We start from the raw sequence: 15,625 nt of genomic DNA, 5'->3' as shown, positions 1-15,625 counted from the left end.
GGAAAAAATAGTGCAATGCAACATACACTTTCAAAAAAACTAGCCTGGCCTGGAGATCAGAGCAGTCTCTAGGGAGAGGTCTAGGGGGCTAATGGTTTTCAAGATACACAGGGCTATACTTTTCTTCAACAGAGCTCTCAAATAGCTGGCCACTTTGATGTTACTTATGCATTTCAGTCCCTTGGCTTTCTCCTTTTGTTTTTACAAATGTACTCGCTGCATCTGTAGAAAGGAGGCAGATCAATAGCAAGGCCATTCTGGCCCAGAAGAGATTCACCCTTTTTACTCTTCTGCTTTTAGATAAAAAGCTGCTTTCTTCCATTACATCATTTCTGGGGACTGGAGCCACCTGTTTTGTGATGCTCCGCTCCGTATCAGTCTGAATTAAGCTTTAGATAAACAGCAGAGAGCCAGGTTATTTGTGTGCCAGGGAGACAAGTAGAGGGCTGTGGTCAGCTACGTTCAGTGATAACAAGTCTGTGTCCCCTTCTGATATCACTCCAGTTATTTTTCCGTGTTATCTAGTAACACATTGTAACCTATAAATCCTCATGGAGAAATAACTGCAGCTGCATTTAACATTGAAAATGGAACACAAATACACCGTTGCTATTTATTCCTTTATCGATTTCATACATATCTGGCCTCTGTTTTAGGTATTCACTAACAATTCCTGTAAAAGCACTGCAAGATAAAGGCGTCATTGCTGCTCTTGTAGCACACACAGAAAAAAATCAGACAGGTAGGTTTTCTCCCCCTGATCCTATAGAACAAGGCAGTGTCTGAGGCAGTGTTAAATTTCTGCTTTGTAACTACGTGGCTCTCCAGACAAATGGCCTTTCTAAATAAATACACAAAAAATCTCTTAAAACTGACACATTTTATCTTCTAATCCCCACTCCCAATTCCTGTCCTGAGAGAAGAATACCATGCTCAGAAATCTGATCAGCCCAACTAGAGTATGATAGAACAAGAGAAAAGAAAGATCGTTTCTCCAATGGCTGTTATTCAGGAGCATGTTGGAGAGCCCACAGAGATCCCAAGACCGGGTCTAGCAAACCCATCTGGGCAACTGTACTCACCATCTTTTCCCAGCCCTTCAGTGACAGCACAAGAACTACTCCACCTTGGGTTTGATGGGGTCAGGATCCAAGGCGGTAGAGTTATAACCACAAAAATGCTAAGAACCATCCAAGAAGGCTGGGATAACCAGGACGTTTTAAGAGAGGTGCTGTAAATCATATAGTCGCAGAATAACTGGGGCTGGAAGGGACCTCTGGAGATCATCTTGCACATCTACCACTGCTCAGAGCAGGGTCAACATCCAGTCAGATTTTTATCAACCCCAAGCGTGGAGACTCTGCACCTTCTGTGGGCAACCTGTTTCAGTGTTCAAACACCCTCATAGTATAAATAAATGTTACATTTAAATGGAATTTTCCATATTTCAGTTTGCATCCATTACCTTATGCCCAGTCAGTGGACACCACTGGGAAGAGTCTGACTCCATGAGGTGTTTACGTAAATTCCTATATATTGATGAAATCTCTCCTGAGCCTTTTCTTCTCTAGACCAACCTTTCCTCGTCTGAAAGATGTGCCAATCCCTTATCATCTTCATGGCCCTTTGCTGGACTCCAGCATGTTCATATATTTCTTTTATTGGAGAGTCCAGAAGCGAGCGCAGTTCTCCAGATGTGTCTTCACCAGTCTTGACCTGCTGGCAAGGTACTGTTGGCCCCTTCTGCTGCAAGGGCATACTGATAGCTTGTAGACAACTTACTGTCCAACAAGATCCCTAGGTCCTTTTCTGCAAAGCTGTCCTTCAGATTTTTGACCCCACACCTATAGTGTTGCATGGAATTGTTCTTCCACAGGTGAAGAACATGGAATTTCCCTTTGCCGCAATGTTGGCACGTTTCTCCAGTCTGTCGAGGTCCCTCTGAATGGTAGCACAACCATCCAGTGTTTTGAATATGCCACCCACTTCTGTACTGACCGCCAACTTACTCAGGATGCAGTCTGTCCCACCATCCAGTCATCAGTGAAGATTTTCAACAGTACTGGCTCCCAGTATCTGCCTCTGGTTTTCACCACTAGTGACTGGCCTCCAGATGGACTTTGTGTTACTGATCACAGAACTCAGAGCAGCACAGTCCATTTTCAGCCCACCTTACCATCCACTTATTTAGCTCATCCTTCATCATTTTGTCAATGATGCTGCAAGAGAAAGTGTCAAAAGTTTCTAAATCAAGACTATAAGCATCCACTGCTTTCCCTTTGATGACCAATCTAGTTGTCTCATTGTATAAGTGTATTGGATTGGTAAAGCATGATTTCACCTTCATAACTCTATTCCCATTTAAATTCATGCCTTTCACATGTTTGGAAATGGTTTCCAGGAGGAATCATTCCTTCCCAGTGATCAAAGCTGACCGGCCTGCTGTTTCCCATGTTCTCCTTCTAGATGTTCATGAAGATAGGAGTGGTATTTGCCTCAGGATCATAAGGATTCTCTTCTGATCCTTAGGACTTTTCAAAGACTGTCGAGAATGACCTCATAATGACATCACCTAGCTCTCTCAGCATTCATGAATGCATCCCATCCACTCCTATTGAATGGATATATGTTTACTTTGTTTAGATGTTTCCCTGCTTGATTCTCCTCCACCAGATGAGGCTATTCCTTGTCCCAGACTTTACACAGGTTGCAGGGGCATGGGGTTCCTGACACCATTTTACAGTAAAGAAGTACTGACTACACTGGTCTTTTCCATGTCTTTTTTCACTTGGTCCCTGATTTTATGAGCAGCAGGCTCACATTCTCCCTAGATTTTGTTGTTCATATACTTGCAGAAGTCTTTTTTCTCTTCACATCCCCCACTACATGCAACTTCAGATGAGCTTTGGCTTTCTTTACTCCACTTCTACATGTATGGACAGTGTGTTTTTATTCCTCCAGGGTGCTTTGATCCTGCTTCCACTTCTGTACATTTACTTTTGTGTATAAATTTTGCCACCCAGATGGGCCAGCAGACACCTACACTTGACTTTCTTTCATGCAGATCTCTGAATGGGCCCGTGTATGCTCTCCTGAAGTCCAGGGTTCTGATCCCGCTATTTGCCATGTTTCCTCCTCTCAGAATTCACAGTTTAATGTCACTGAAGTCACTGATCCCAAACTTCACAATTTCGTGTCACTGAAGTCAAGGCTGCCTCCAGTTTTCATTTATGCTGATAAGTGGAGGTAAAAGATGGACAAATTCAAATGCACTGACAAATTCAGAGTATTATAGACCTGAGGAAATAACTTGGACAGCTCACTTGTAATTATAGGTTTTAAATTAAGACTATTCTCTAAAAAAAAGAGTTTGAGTATGCATTCAGGAGATCAGTGAAAAGAAGCCATCATAGTGTCCTGAAGGTCAGATAAAATAAATGTTCTTATGAGCAATCACTAATGCATTCAGTACATGCAGTGTGCTCCTTTGAAAAAGGATGTGGTGGGAGAACAAGGTACACAGTTCACAGCTTTGGCATTTCCCTGTGAGAAAAACCTGAAAACTCAGACTGTTGGTGGGAAACGCGTACCATCTTTGATCAAGTTACCTATCAATGTTCTGACACCAAGTTCCTCTTTTATCAAATGGTGAAAGATTTCCTATGACTTTGGAACCTCCTTCTGGATGTTTTCCACGGCCTCTGCACATTTCTGTTTTTTAACTTGCTGACACCACTGTTAGGTGCAATTGCAACTCACCAGGATACAACTGGGCTTGCCTTATTTTTTTTTTCCACTGGTACCATCTCTCATGTGGTTACGTTGCTTCTTAGGTTATTTGGAGCGTATTTAACAGGTTAGGAACTGAGAATCACAGAATCACCCAGGTTGGAAAAGACCTCCAAGATCATCTAGTCCAACTGTCCACTTACCACCAATTTTTCACTTTCCAAAGGGTACCCCAGGATGCAGGGCTGGACCCACTCCTGGGCTGACTGCCATAGGGCTCTTTCTGTCTTCATTTAGGCTATTATCATTGAGTAGCTCTTAAGCCCCTAAAAGCAGTGAAGTAACAGAGATAATTGATGCCAGAAAGGGAAATGAGATTTTAGGCAAGCACTTCAGAGCACTCCACAAACTCCAATGCTTTCAGCTGCCTGAGACCAAGAACCAGCATGGGGAAGATGGTTACCCCTCAGTCCAGAAAAAGGAATGTGACAGACCTTACATGGCTGGGTAGGCAGGAGGGAGGGAGGGGAGCATTCGGGAAGAGCAGGACATTCCACCCCTTTAACAGGAGTGTAACTGATACACTAGTTAAAGAGGGGAGCATTCTGTGGGAAGGATAACAAACAGCGTGTGTAGCAATGGTGAAAGTTTTAGCTTACATATTTAGCAAGTCAAGATTAAAACCATCTGTTCTGCACATTTCTCAGACCACAAATTAATAATTGCAGAATCCTTCTCCCTCTCTTCTCTCCCCTCTGCTGCTTGCCTCACTGTAGCAATAGGCTTCTTTCACCCTCTTCCTCCCACTCTCCTAGCTTTTATTTTGCATCTTTGGCTCATCTTCCTCCTTCACCCATTTGTTTTTCTTTACTTCCTGTCCCTCTCACCCCTCTCCGCTTTCCCTCCTACCTGCTGTTGCCCCGTGGTTCTTCATCTCCTACCCCCTCATCTCCCTCCTCATGTCTCCCACACTTCCCTGTCCTGTTGGCCTTCCCATCCTCTTCCACCACTTCTCCCCATTGCACCCTGCTCCAATTCTTTCCCATTTTTGATCCTGCCCCATCACAATCTGTAATTAAATCTTCTCTCAGCTAATAATAAAAATAGAACTAATAAGTGCTTCCTTTATGTCTCAGAGAGTGTCTCCACATAGTGATGAAATTCCCCAGATGCTCTGTGATCCCTTCAGGAATCCCTTGTACTCCAGATCCCTTCTGTGATCCTTCATCACCAGAGCAGGGAGCACCTGGAGGCTGCAGCACAATCAGAGTGGATTTGCCATGTTTTTTCCTGCATGCAAATCAAGGCATCTCTTTTTTTCTCCTTCCCAGAGATGCTGCGGTGACACATTCATTCATGTTGGCTCACCACTGGCGATGGTAGCCCTGGATCCATACAATCTGTGCTCTGCAAACTGCAATTTTTCAGACACCTGCTTCAGCTGCTGCCTTTTGCAATGGCACACAAAGCCCAGAGTCCAGCATCTGACCCCTAGGTTTTCAGGGAGCTAATATCTGAGTTAGGTCAGACCCAAACACACCTCATCCTTTCCAGGAGTACACAAGCCTAGTTGCTCTGATAAGCACATGATCCTGTCATCTGCATTCATGCCCACGCAGTTCCTGACAGGACTCAGATGATGTGGGAAAACAGCTTGTTGAAAACAGGATCTTAGTTGCCTCTGAGATGTTGCTGAGTGAGTGTTCTCCCCTCCTCCCCAACATACACTGATAAGTTCATTTAATCACAGAGAGAGCCTCAGCTCAGAGAACAGGCCATGCACCTCAGCTGTATCTCTTTTCCTTGCCTCAAAGCCTGAAATTGCGATCTCCTAACTGCAATTTGTGCTTAATTATGTTCCATCCTTGAGTCTGCAGTTAAACTTTTCAATTGTGTTGAAACTGCCTCCAAATGCTCATGGTATTGGTTGCAGCTTACTTAGCAGCTTAGGATTCTGCTTATTTCTGACTCTCAAATCCTTCTTTCCTGGCTCAGAGTAGTCAGTCAGATGCTCAAAACCACCACTCAATTATCCTGTTATTGGGTGTTCCTGTGAGAAGGCAAGCCTCACATTTCTATACCTTCCTTTAAAGCACAGATAACCAGCTCTAGGCGGCCCTGCTTGAGCAGAGGTGGTTACTCCAGAAGATCTTCAGAGAACCCTTCCAACCTCAATCATTCTTTGATTCTGAGACAGCTGTAAGGAGAAGTCAGAAACAGGGTCTGTAGCTAAATATAAAAGGATATAGCGTTTACATGCTTAACTGGGGAACCTTATTTCCTACTATACTGCTGCTGCCAAGTCAATCCAGCTCTATGTATTAACTGTGCATTCAGGAAGGGTCATTAAACTCTTTACATGCCCATAACACTCTTGACAGTGGTTTCAGCTATTGAGATAAGTCTCTGTGTACTCAGTGGGCTCCCAATAGTTATCATTCAAGCACATCTGCCTCTGTTGTCTGTTGTCATATTTAAGCTCTGTGATACTAGCACTTGGAGATACAATGACTGAGGATTTACCTCCCAGTGTGATCCCAAAGCTGTTCGTTGTCAGACTAGACAGCTGCTTCTCACTGTGGCCTTTGTTAGTTCAGCTGGATCTCCACTTCTTATAAGTATGCCCAGACAGCCTGCTCAGGTGCCAGTATCTCCGTTTTGCACGGTAACAGTGCATTCCTCCCTTTGGTCAATGATAAATAAATGAAGACAGGCTCACCTCCCATTAGTGTTCTGAAGTTGTAATTACTTGAAGAAGTTGGTGCCAATTAGACCTTTAAAGTAAACAAAATAGAATAAAATAGAACGAAAATTTGGAATCTCTGATCTTTCATATGAAAACTGGCATAATAATTATCTTTGCCAGAAAAGATACACATGACAAGCACCTTGCATCCAATTACAAAGCATTTGGAGATTTCTGTACCCCATGCAATGCGATCTCAGCAGAAAATAAAATACCAGATTTAAGTAAGTGGCACACTTAAACTGAAAGCTGTTTTCTAGAAGACCTCATTTGCAGCTCCTCACAGAAAGCAAGCATATCTGTGTGCATGTGTGAGTCACATCCAGCATGGAGAAGGTGGTGTTTACAGCAGGATTCTGGTTGGACATAATTACTCCAAGATAGTACAGAAATACAGATTTGCTTTGTGGAGTAAATTGAGTTTGCCCATTTTGATTTTGTGGACTATGAAATTTAGTTCATTCAGTATGGCTTTTAGTTAATGTCGAGCAGAACCTACAGGATGAGATTGCTCACATCATGAGCCACCAGTGGGGCATGGCTTGTGCTGTCCATCCCAGCCCCATCTGTTAATGATGGAGAACTGGAGGGAAAGTTCCCATTGCCAGCCACTGTGTAATGAAAAACAAAGACAGATGAAGCAGACAGTGAGTCAATCCAGACTGAGAAGTGTGTTCTACTCCACTTTACTCTCTTTTCTAATTTTTTTGGAGCTCAGAAGTTGGTACAGGAACTGCTCAGAGGAGTTCGTCATTATCCTTGGAAATTCCTTCCAATTTGGTAACTGCCAATGAAAATGCTAAATCTCTCATGCTTGGAAAGTTTCAATGTTACAAGCAAAGTCTGTGAAATCTATGTGAATTCTGAATCTGAAGCCTGTAGCATTTGTACCCACAATACATGCAGCACGCAGACAGATAGCAGTTACAGAATGTTTGCAGATATACAAGCATGGATTATGAAAGTCACTGTTAATTTTGCTGTCAACATTTATTTATTTATGATCTCCCTTTTGGATCAGTTTCCAAATCTAATTTTATGGCGCAGTAATTGAAAATTGAGTTGGAGTTCATATTATACTTCACTGGAGTCTTCCTGTAGTTTAAGAAGTTCTAGATGTCCCAGTAAATAAGATTCCTCTGTATTTTTAACCAGGAAGTGGAGCGAGAGCCAAGCCTCATCTGCTAACTTTGGGAAACATTAAAAGCATTAACAGAACAAGAAACAAGAAAGCAGAAGAACTGGATGGAATGCTTCACATACGTAAGTACAATAATAATATCCATATCTTAGCTAACACCACAGGGCAAAGGTAGAAGATTTTCATAGGCCTAGGTCAGGATGAGAGTCAAGTTCTGACTTTTAGTAGAACTTGGATTCTTGACATGTCCCTTGTTTCCTGAAAAGTAAAAATTCCAGACATTCCTCCCAAGACAGTATGTCTCTCCTTTGCCCCACATATGATCTCTGATCTTCAGGTCAGATTTGCTCCCCTATGATGCTGAGGTTTATTTCTTTTTCATTCCTCTCACATTCTGGACAGAAGGAAGAACAAGGGATTTTCTCCAGTCTGTCTCATAAGAGAGTTCTGGGACAAGAAACAACACCTTACCAACGTCCCACTGTTGTTCACAGTGGTAGCTGCTAATGCCAATCCAATCTGAGGAAGATACTCTCAATTATCCTAACAAACATTAGAAGAATAGATTAACATCTGTGACAAAATAGCCTGAATCCATTCTAGATCCATTTGACACCTGAGACTCTTTTGCCAAAATCAGTGATCAAAGATAAGGACATTTAGTATTTTTCAGTGGAGATACAAAGCCATAGTCCCAGGAAAGATGATTTAATCCACAATCACATTTGAGGTGTCCATGGCTGCTGAAAAAATTATAGAGTAAAACTCTCTGTGGTCCAGATACACATGCACACACACACACATCTTCCTATGAGTTTCTGCACTATTCATCCTTCATTGTGATGTCTCTTCCATGAAGATCCCTACCCAGGGACTCCATGGTCTTCCCTCATTAACAAGAGCTGATGGATGCCCAGCTGACCATAGTGTCAGTTTGAGCACCAAGGAGTTGTTCAGCTGGACAGTACTTACAGCAGAATATGAGATTTCCCTTTGAGAAATACCCACAAAGGATACCCTGCCTAGGAAGGGAGCTTTTGAGGTTTCTTTATTAAATTGGTGGCAGCCTTGTAGATTGAAGGACAGAAACTGTGTCTCTAAATCATACAATTTGGCTGTTCTCCAGGAATTTTTCCACAGCTCACAAGACTACCCGAGATCTCTCCGACATCTCGCTCCCATCTTTCTTCCTTCAGGCCTTTCAGGAGAGCATGCTTCAGGGCAGGATGCTGACAGTCACTCTACTCTGTCTTGAAGGAGAAGAAAAAGATCTTGGTGTTACATCAGCACCTGGGGTAGTTCTATGCTCTTTTTGAGGGGTAGCATCAATGCTAGGAAAACTTGTCTCCTTTCCAGGCTCCTCTGTTCACCTTGTACCCCATTGCCTCACACTGTTCTAGAGTGGATCTTCCCATCTGGCTCTTTCCCTACTTTAGATGGGATGAACCAAAACTGGAGTATATGCACAGACTTCTGTGGAGAGTTGGGAAAATGGTTGGAAAGGTGAGAAGCCTTTGAGCTATTGGGTCCCACAGCAGCAGACCTCTGCAGAACCATGATGAGCTGCACGTGGCCCTGCAATGTACCTATGCAAGGGCCTGGAGTGATCCTCACAGAGCATCCAGGCACTTCCCATGGACTTGGCAGTGCATTATCACCTGGAGCTGGCTGACAGCTCAGTGCTGCTCCGGCAGCTGGCCCTAGCACGACACCAGCATTGATCAAACAGTGAGGTCAAGTGCTACGGTGCACAGTGGATCATTGCAGAGGCCTCCAGATCTCGCCTTCACTGAGAACCCCAAGAAAATTTGCTTTCATTCCTCAAATTTGGGTGAAGTTCTCATGCCTCCTCCTGCTACTCTTGCATCATCCACATTCAGCTGGCACACAATGTGCCTAACTCCCTTATTTTTCATGTCTGTTGCAGTACGCGTCCAGTCCATGCTCCCCTCTTGCCCTTGCCACTTGTCCAGGCCTGGTCATTATAACTCTATGACCTCTTTTTGTGCTTTGCCTACATCCCTCTCTTTCCCCTAAAATTCCCCATCTGTTACGTCTTGTTCCTCCCCCTCACCTCACTGCTGACAGCTGCTTCCCACTGCTCTAGTGCACTAGACACCTCCTCTCTTGGTTGCTCCTTCGTGAGCACTGCTGCTAACACCAGCACAAGACTGAGTGTGCATGGGAGCAAGATATTTATACTGACAGAACAGCCTTGTTCCCACGCCAGGGTCCTCGTTCCAGCTGTGCTCATTTAATCTAATTGTTGTCCTGCCATCATTAGCTGTGGATTGCATATGTACAGCAAAACCACAGTGTGACAGCCCCTACAAGGGGTGGTCAACAAGGCTTTAACACTCCCTATTTGAAGACATTGAGTATGTAATGGGAATGAAAGGTAGGGGAATGAAGATATCTTTCCAAAGGGCAGGCTCTGAGTGCATACAGACCCAGAGGGTACCAGGGCACAGGCAGTATGTGCATGGGCTCCTGGACACAGACACCCTTAGAGGAAGGGTTCTTGAGCGGACACGCTGTGTAGAAGGGGGTCCTTGATGTTTCTCAGAGCACATTACAGAGGAGATAAAACTGAGCTGTGTTTGAGCTTCAGGCACTCAAAAGTGCACTATACGATCTCCTGGTTAGGAGTGCTATGCCTTTGGGGCAGGACTAGGTACACAGCAGGTTAGAAAGAGGTGGTCTCCTGGCTTATGGGGAGTCATGAACAGAGGAGGCTGCAAATCCAGTCATCACAGATCCATCCAAATGAAGGAGACAGTTTTCCTTGTGGCAAAGCAGTACTGGTGTTTTGTGACATCTAAATACCCATGCACTGGAAAGACCAGGAAGAACAGAAGACACTTGTGATGTGTGGGAGGTTTGTATTAAGCTGCATTTCGTGTTATCTCCTGTCCAGCACAAGAAGATACAAGGAAAGTGAAGCTTGAATATGCAGTGTGAAGTTATCCTGTCCTGACATAGCTGCCTCACCTTCCTGGGTTTGGGAGCTGGCTGGAGGAGGGGAGGTCTGAAACAAAACGTCTCAGAGGAACAGAGTTCCTTTGCCAGCTTCTCTGCACCATCCACTGTATGGCTAACTCCCAGCTAAGCCCCAGGCTCTACCTCATTTCTTCAAGATCCACCATGCAGTTGTTGTAATGCATGTCTACTTGGAGGCCAGATGAACTGCAAAAGCCTGTCTCTAGGGGAGTCTGGGACATTATGTTTCCATAACTCCTAGCAGCTAGAGACAATCTTCAAATCAGTCTCTCCTTTCATTTACAGCAGTGTTAAGAGACCAGACAGGAAGTGATGTCATCTTTCTCCATCCACCCACACCTCCCTTGGCATATGACATCATTCTCATGATTTCCAACTCCGTCTGTATTTTTAAAGTACTTCTCTAACACTCTCATTCTAAAGTATATTCAGCTTTATCTACACGAGACACTTATTAGTATTTTCCAAAGAAACTGCTTTTGCTGAAAAGCTTGAGATCTTCCCATTTGGAGTTCATGGTACCAGCATTCCTGAGATGCTGATTAACGGCTCTATGCTAATATAGGAAATGCAGCCAGCTGTTCTCTGGCACTAACAACTAGTTAAGGCAAACAGGGCTAGAAAACACTTTACACAATCCCACATGCTCTTATAGTACCAAACAGGAACCTTCTAGTGCAGCGTAAATGTAGAGTGAAGTCACATAGATTGTCAATCATAAGGGAAAAGCAAGAATGGGTAATTCAGTTCTCTTTCTCACCACTTCACCTTTCTTCTCTATAGCTCAGAGAGAAATAAATAAATAAATTAGTGTGAAGCTGGAATGGAACTGGCTGGAGTTGGAGCTGCCATAATGTCCAAATAGTAGCTAGGCTGCAGTACAGGAAAGAAAGTCTCTGGTGTTAAGCTATATGAAAATTAATGGCAGAGATCACTGCATAATGAATCAGTAGATTCTCCATATGCAGCTCTTCACAGCTCCAACATTCCCTGGCAGCTGGTACCAAGAGCTGGTTCATGCCACCCTTTGCTGTCCTGAGGCCACAGACATTGCTGCTAGCAGGTCCATTTCAGCCACACCTCAGAGAGATTGCTGCAAACCCGACAGAGAAGGAAGCCAAATGGAGAACTTCTCAAAACAGGTGGTGGGACCTATGGGGAGGATTTCACATTACCAGGGTGCTCAGCATCTCAGCATCCAGTGATCTGCAGCCATCTGAAATGCCTGCTCCTCACTGTGCATTGCAGGCTTTATTCTTGAGTGTGTCCCAGACACTTGTTATCCTGAGAAAAAGTGCAGTTAAGTACAGACATGAACTTTGCTCTGGCCACCTGAGAAAAGTGTATATGCAGAAACTTTTAGCTAAAAGTGAAACCAGCGAAAGGATGCATCTTGTATGGAAAAAGTCATAGCTTTCCAGCTTGCATATGCTCAGGTGTGGCCTATGTGCTGAGAGATTATAAAGTTATAAGAAGTAAACTAATGAACAGTAGGCATATCCCATCCCTGCAGAAGTGATTTATTCACTCGTGGTTGCTCTGGACTGCGCAAGCGAACTTAGCAAGAGCCTTGCTGTTTGAACATATGGAAGCTGTTCTCTAGCTCCGGTTCATGCACGAGCACAGAGGTGTAACAAGTGTTCCACCTTTTCTGTGTGAGACTAGATGATTTTTTGGATGAAATGGGCCTGACTTGATTTTGGAAAACTGCCTTTCTTCTTCTTCCCTCCCACCCAGGCAGAAGTTGCCATCACAGTCACATTGTCTAAGCCTTGTGTTGGAAAGAAACTTCACTCTGTGATGAAGCTCAGCCACCTGTGGCTAGGAATATACAGATTTTTAAGAAGACATCTACTCCTGGTGTCAAGATCCTCTGGCTTATAAAGCTTATTCCATATTTTCTTCTGTTTCCTTCTGTCCTTCCATTGTGCAGTATTAGTAGAACTTTCTAGGAGGTGGACCTACCTAGAAGCAGCCAAGCATGTTTCCCAGCATGTTAACTTTACTTATCAGATGGAATTCTGCACCTTTTTTTATTTGTAGCTGTTTCATTCAGCAAAATGTAAGGCCAAATGAGGGTACTTTAAATCAGAGACAGGTTTGGTTTGGGGAAAAAGCATCACAAGTTCACCCTCTGCTGGCCACTCCACCTCCACAGCTCCACAATCTGCAGCATGGGCAGAATGCTCTGGCAGCACTTTTCTTACAATATTGTGTGAAAATAGCAGGGATGAATGGCGGCAGATTCGACAGAACACTCCCAGAAGTAACAAAGTGCTGCAAAGAGAGTATGATGTGCTGGGCTGAGACTATGAGTAGGGGTCTGTCCTCACAGATCTGGGGTCTTCCTAGTCAAAAGTGCAGGCTCAGCACAACCCCTCCCTTGGACTCTCCAAACACACAAGAAGTTCTTTGTTTTGGAGGAGAGGATAATCTGGGAAGGAAAATTGCAAGCAGTTTTTTTGGAACAAGCCAGGAATGAAATCCCATTAAGTTTTACCAAATAAAGGAGAGCCAGAGAACTCGGGCCTCCCTGTCTGCTGACGAGGCCAAGCAGAACAGGGACCCATTGTAAATGTGTGTGCCAGCGGAGTTTACTCAGCTCTTCCAGTCCCTACCATTGTTTGAGGCGCTCTGGTGAGCTGCCAGGAAATGTGTTCCACTTCCCCACCCCACGTCTCCTCCCATATGACAGGCTGCACTCGGCCGTGGAGTGCACAGGGCTGCTGGTGGCCATGGAACTTCAGGACAGACATTCTCAGGTAGCAGTGCTGGTGGAAAAGAAACCACTTTCTTTGCATGCATTCTCCTCTTTCTTTTCCCCTCCTGGCCCTCAGAGCCCACCCACCACTCTGCTCCCCATGCGGCCTCTGTTGGTCCCACATCACTTCCCAGCACAGCCCAAGCCAACTGCAAAGACTCAGCAGCCTCGTGCCAAACATCCCTGCAGTTTTTCCTTTCCCCAGTTTCTTTACTCACTTTCTTACAGAGTATGATAAATTCATTTTGTCTCTGACCCTGTGTGCTGTTATTCAGAGGCAAGTCAAGCTCTGTGCCAGACACTGAGTGGGCCAGAAGCCAGAAACAATGTGCTGCTCACCAAGCAAATAGATGTCTCTTCCACAGAGCCACTCATGTAAATTGGACATAGGCAACCACGCTCAGCGATTCTTGGGCCGGTCCAGCCTCACCAGATGGTCCAAGGGAGTTGGGAAGTCACTGAGTGCAAACACAAGTCTTGAGCTCTTTCTGTAGCTGTACAGATGAGTGATGTGGGCTGGTGCTGTGGCATTCCCAGCCAGCCAGCTGGTGGAGGTGGTAGACCAGGCACTACTACTTGTACACGCTGGACGGATCTGCAGGTTTGTACTGGAGCTTTTCAGGCTGTCATTGGAGACTGGCAGATGCATGGATCTCACAGAAAAGCAGTCTGAATTTCACACAGTATGCTCCTGTTTCTTATTTCCCTTTTCTGCATTTGATCACCTTAATTGCCTGAGTTCTCTCTAGTGCACAGGTAGTGGGAAAGAGTCAGGATCATTACCCATATGCACTTTAGGTATTTCTGTTTCATGCTCCTTCTCTGGCCAGTGGAGAGATGTGCAATTGCAGATGATTGAAGCTCAGAGACAGCAGCTGTGCCATTTTCTTGGTTTATCTGATGATTTATTTACTTTTTTTCCTATGCCTTGATTTTGGGTCCATCTCCATGGAGATACAAAGGTAAAGAACTCTTCCCTTAATTATATCACTGCGTTAAGAGTCCCAGGTAGTACCCTACAGGCAGAGTTTTCTGCTATCATGAGTGCAGCTAGATAGACAGCATTCGGCCTACTGCAGGACAGCAGAGCCTGCCAGCATGGTTTTGCTTTTTGCTGTATTGTTTTTCCTGGAAAGGAATGTTCCTTCCGACTACAGACAGGAAAGTTGCAAAGATCACACCACGCTGCATCAGACATTGGTGGTTCAATCAGTTGGACAAGTTCCTGTACACTCAAAATTTCAAGACCTCACGATTGCTCCATCACAAAGCCCACAGCTCAGGAAGAGGTAAGTTCTCATTATAAAGAATTTGTGTTTTTACAAAATACTTGTTGTGAAAGATAGCAAAGGGTGACGTCTTCACCTAAAATATCACTCAAATAAGTGACTTCAGTGGTGGACTCTATGCCCTGTATTTTGAACAGTTTCTCCTGAATTATGATTCCTTTTATGTTGTTATTGCCATTACAAAACAGGCACATAGTATAATAATGAACAGTCAGGTATTTACTTTTCTTCTTTTTTCAGAGATCTCCAGGTAGCCAGAATACATCTCAGATATGATTAGCAGAAGAAGATGAATTCATTAATTCCTTCATATAGAAAGTCAATTTCAAGAAAACCCGTTCTTATTTTTAACAGTTCTCTACAAAAATTCCTGACATAAATAAAGGTTCCTGCCAGCTGCAGGCTACAAGTTGAAATCAAACTGTTATAGCACACTTTTCTTCTTCAGATGAGAAACTGAGGACTGAGTCACAGGACGTGACAGGACATAATGTGTGTTTAAAAGGCCCTGGACAAGCTTCATGTGCCCATTCTATGAACTTGGGCAGAGGTCTCAGAGCAGCGGAGCACAGTTAGCAACCCCATGGACATAAGACAGTGGAGCCACATCCCCATAAGATAATGGGGCTACCATGCTCCAGGTATATGCTTGGCTTTTTCTATTGTAAGTTTTCATTTTCCATTCTTTCTGGCCACCTTTTTTTTTTTTTCAAAATTGAGACACAGATTTTGAAGTCCAAATAAAAGCCAATCCGGTCAAAGGAATGGTTTAATTAAAAAAAAAAAATGCTGAATAAAGTGATAGTATAGGGTTAACGTAACCTGAACTGTAACTTGTTAAACTGAAAGGTAAAGAAAGTGATGTATGGTATTCTTTACAAGGCTGTGATTTGATGATGAGTGGATCAGAGTACCCAGGGAGTGATGGAATGACACTATTATTACGTACATAGTTGAAC

At 44.0% G+C, this 15,625-nt stretch overlaps 1 long non-coding RNA gene across 2 annotated transcripts; it reads left to right on the top strand.

The window, feature by feature from the left end:
* Nucleotides 13,261-15,087, top strand: LOC110389058. Of its 2 annotated transcripts, XR_002433054.1 has the most exons (3): nt 13,261-13,378; nt 14,514-14,666; nt 14,907-15,087. It is a non-coding gene; the product is annotated as an uncharacterized LOC110389058 (long non-coding RNA). The 2 variants fall into 2 exon arrangements; XR_002433053.1 differs by having other exon boundaries at nt 13,281-14,666.

Source organism: Numida meleagris, chromosome 27 (assembly GCF_002078875.1).
Source record: "Numida meleagris isolate 19003 breed g44 Domestic line chromosome 27, NumMel1.0, whole genome shotgun sequence".
NCBI classification, from domain to species: Eukaryota; Metazoa; Chordata; class Aves; order Galliformes; family Numididae; genus Numida; species Numida meleagris.
The sequence above is the reverse complement of the archived record's forward strand: the minus strand, read 5'-3'. Positions and strand labels throughout refer to the sequence as shown.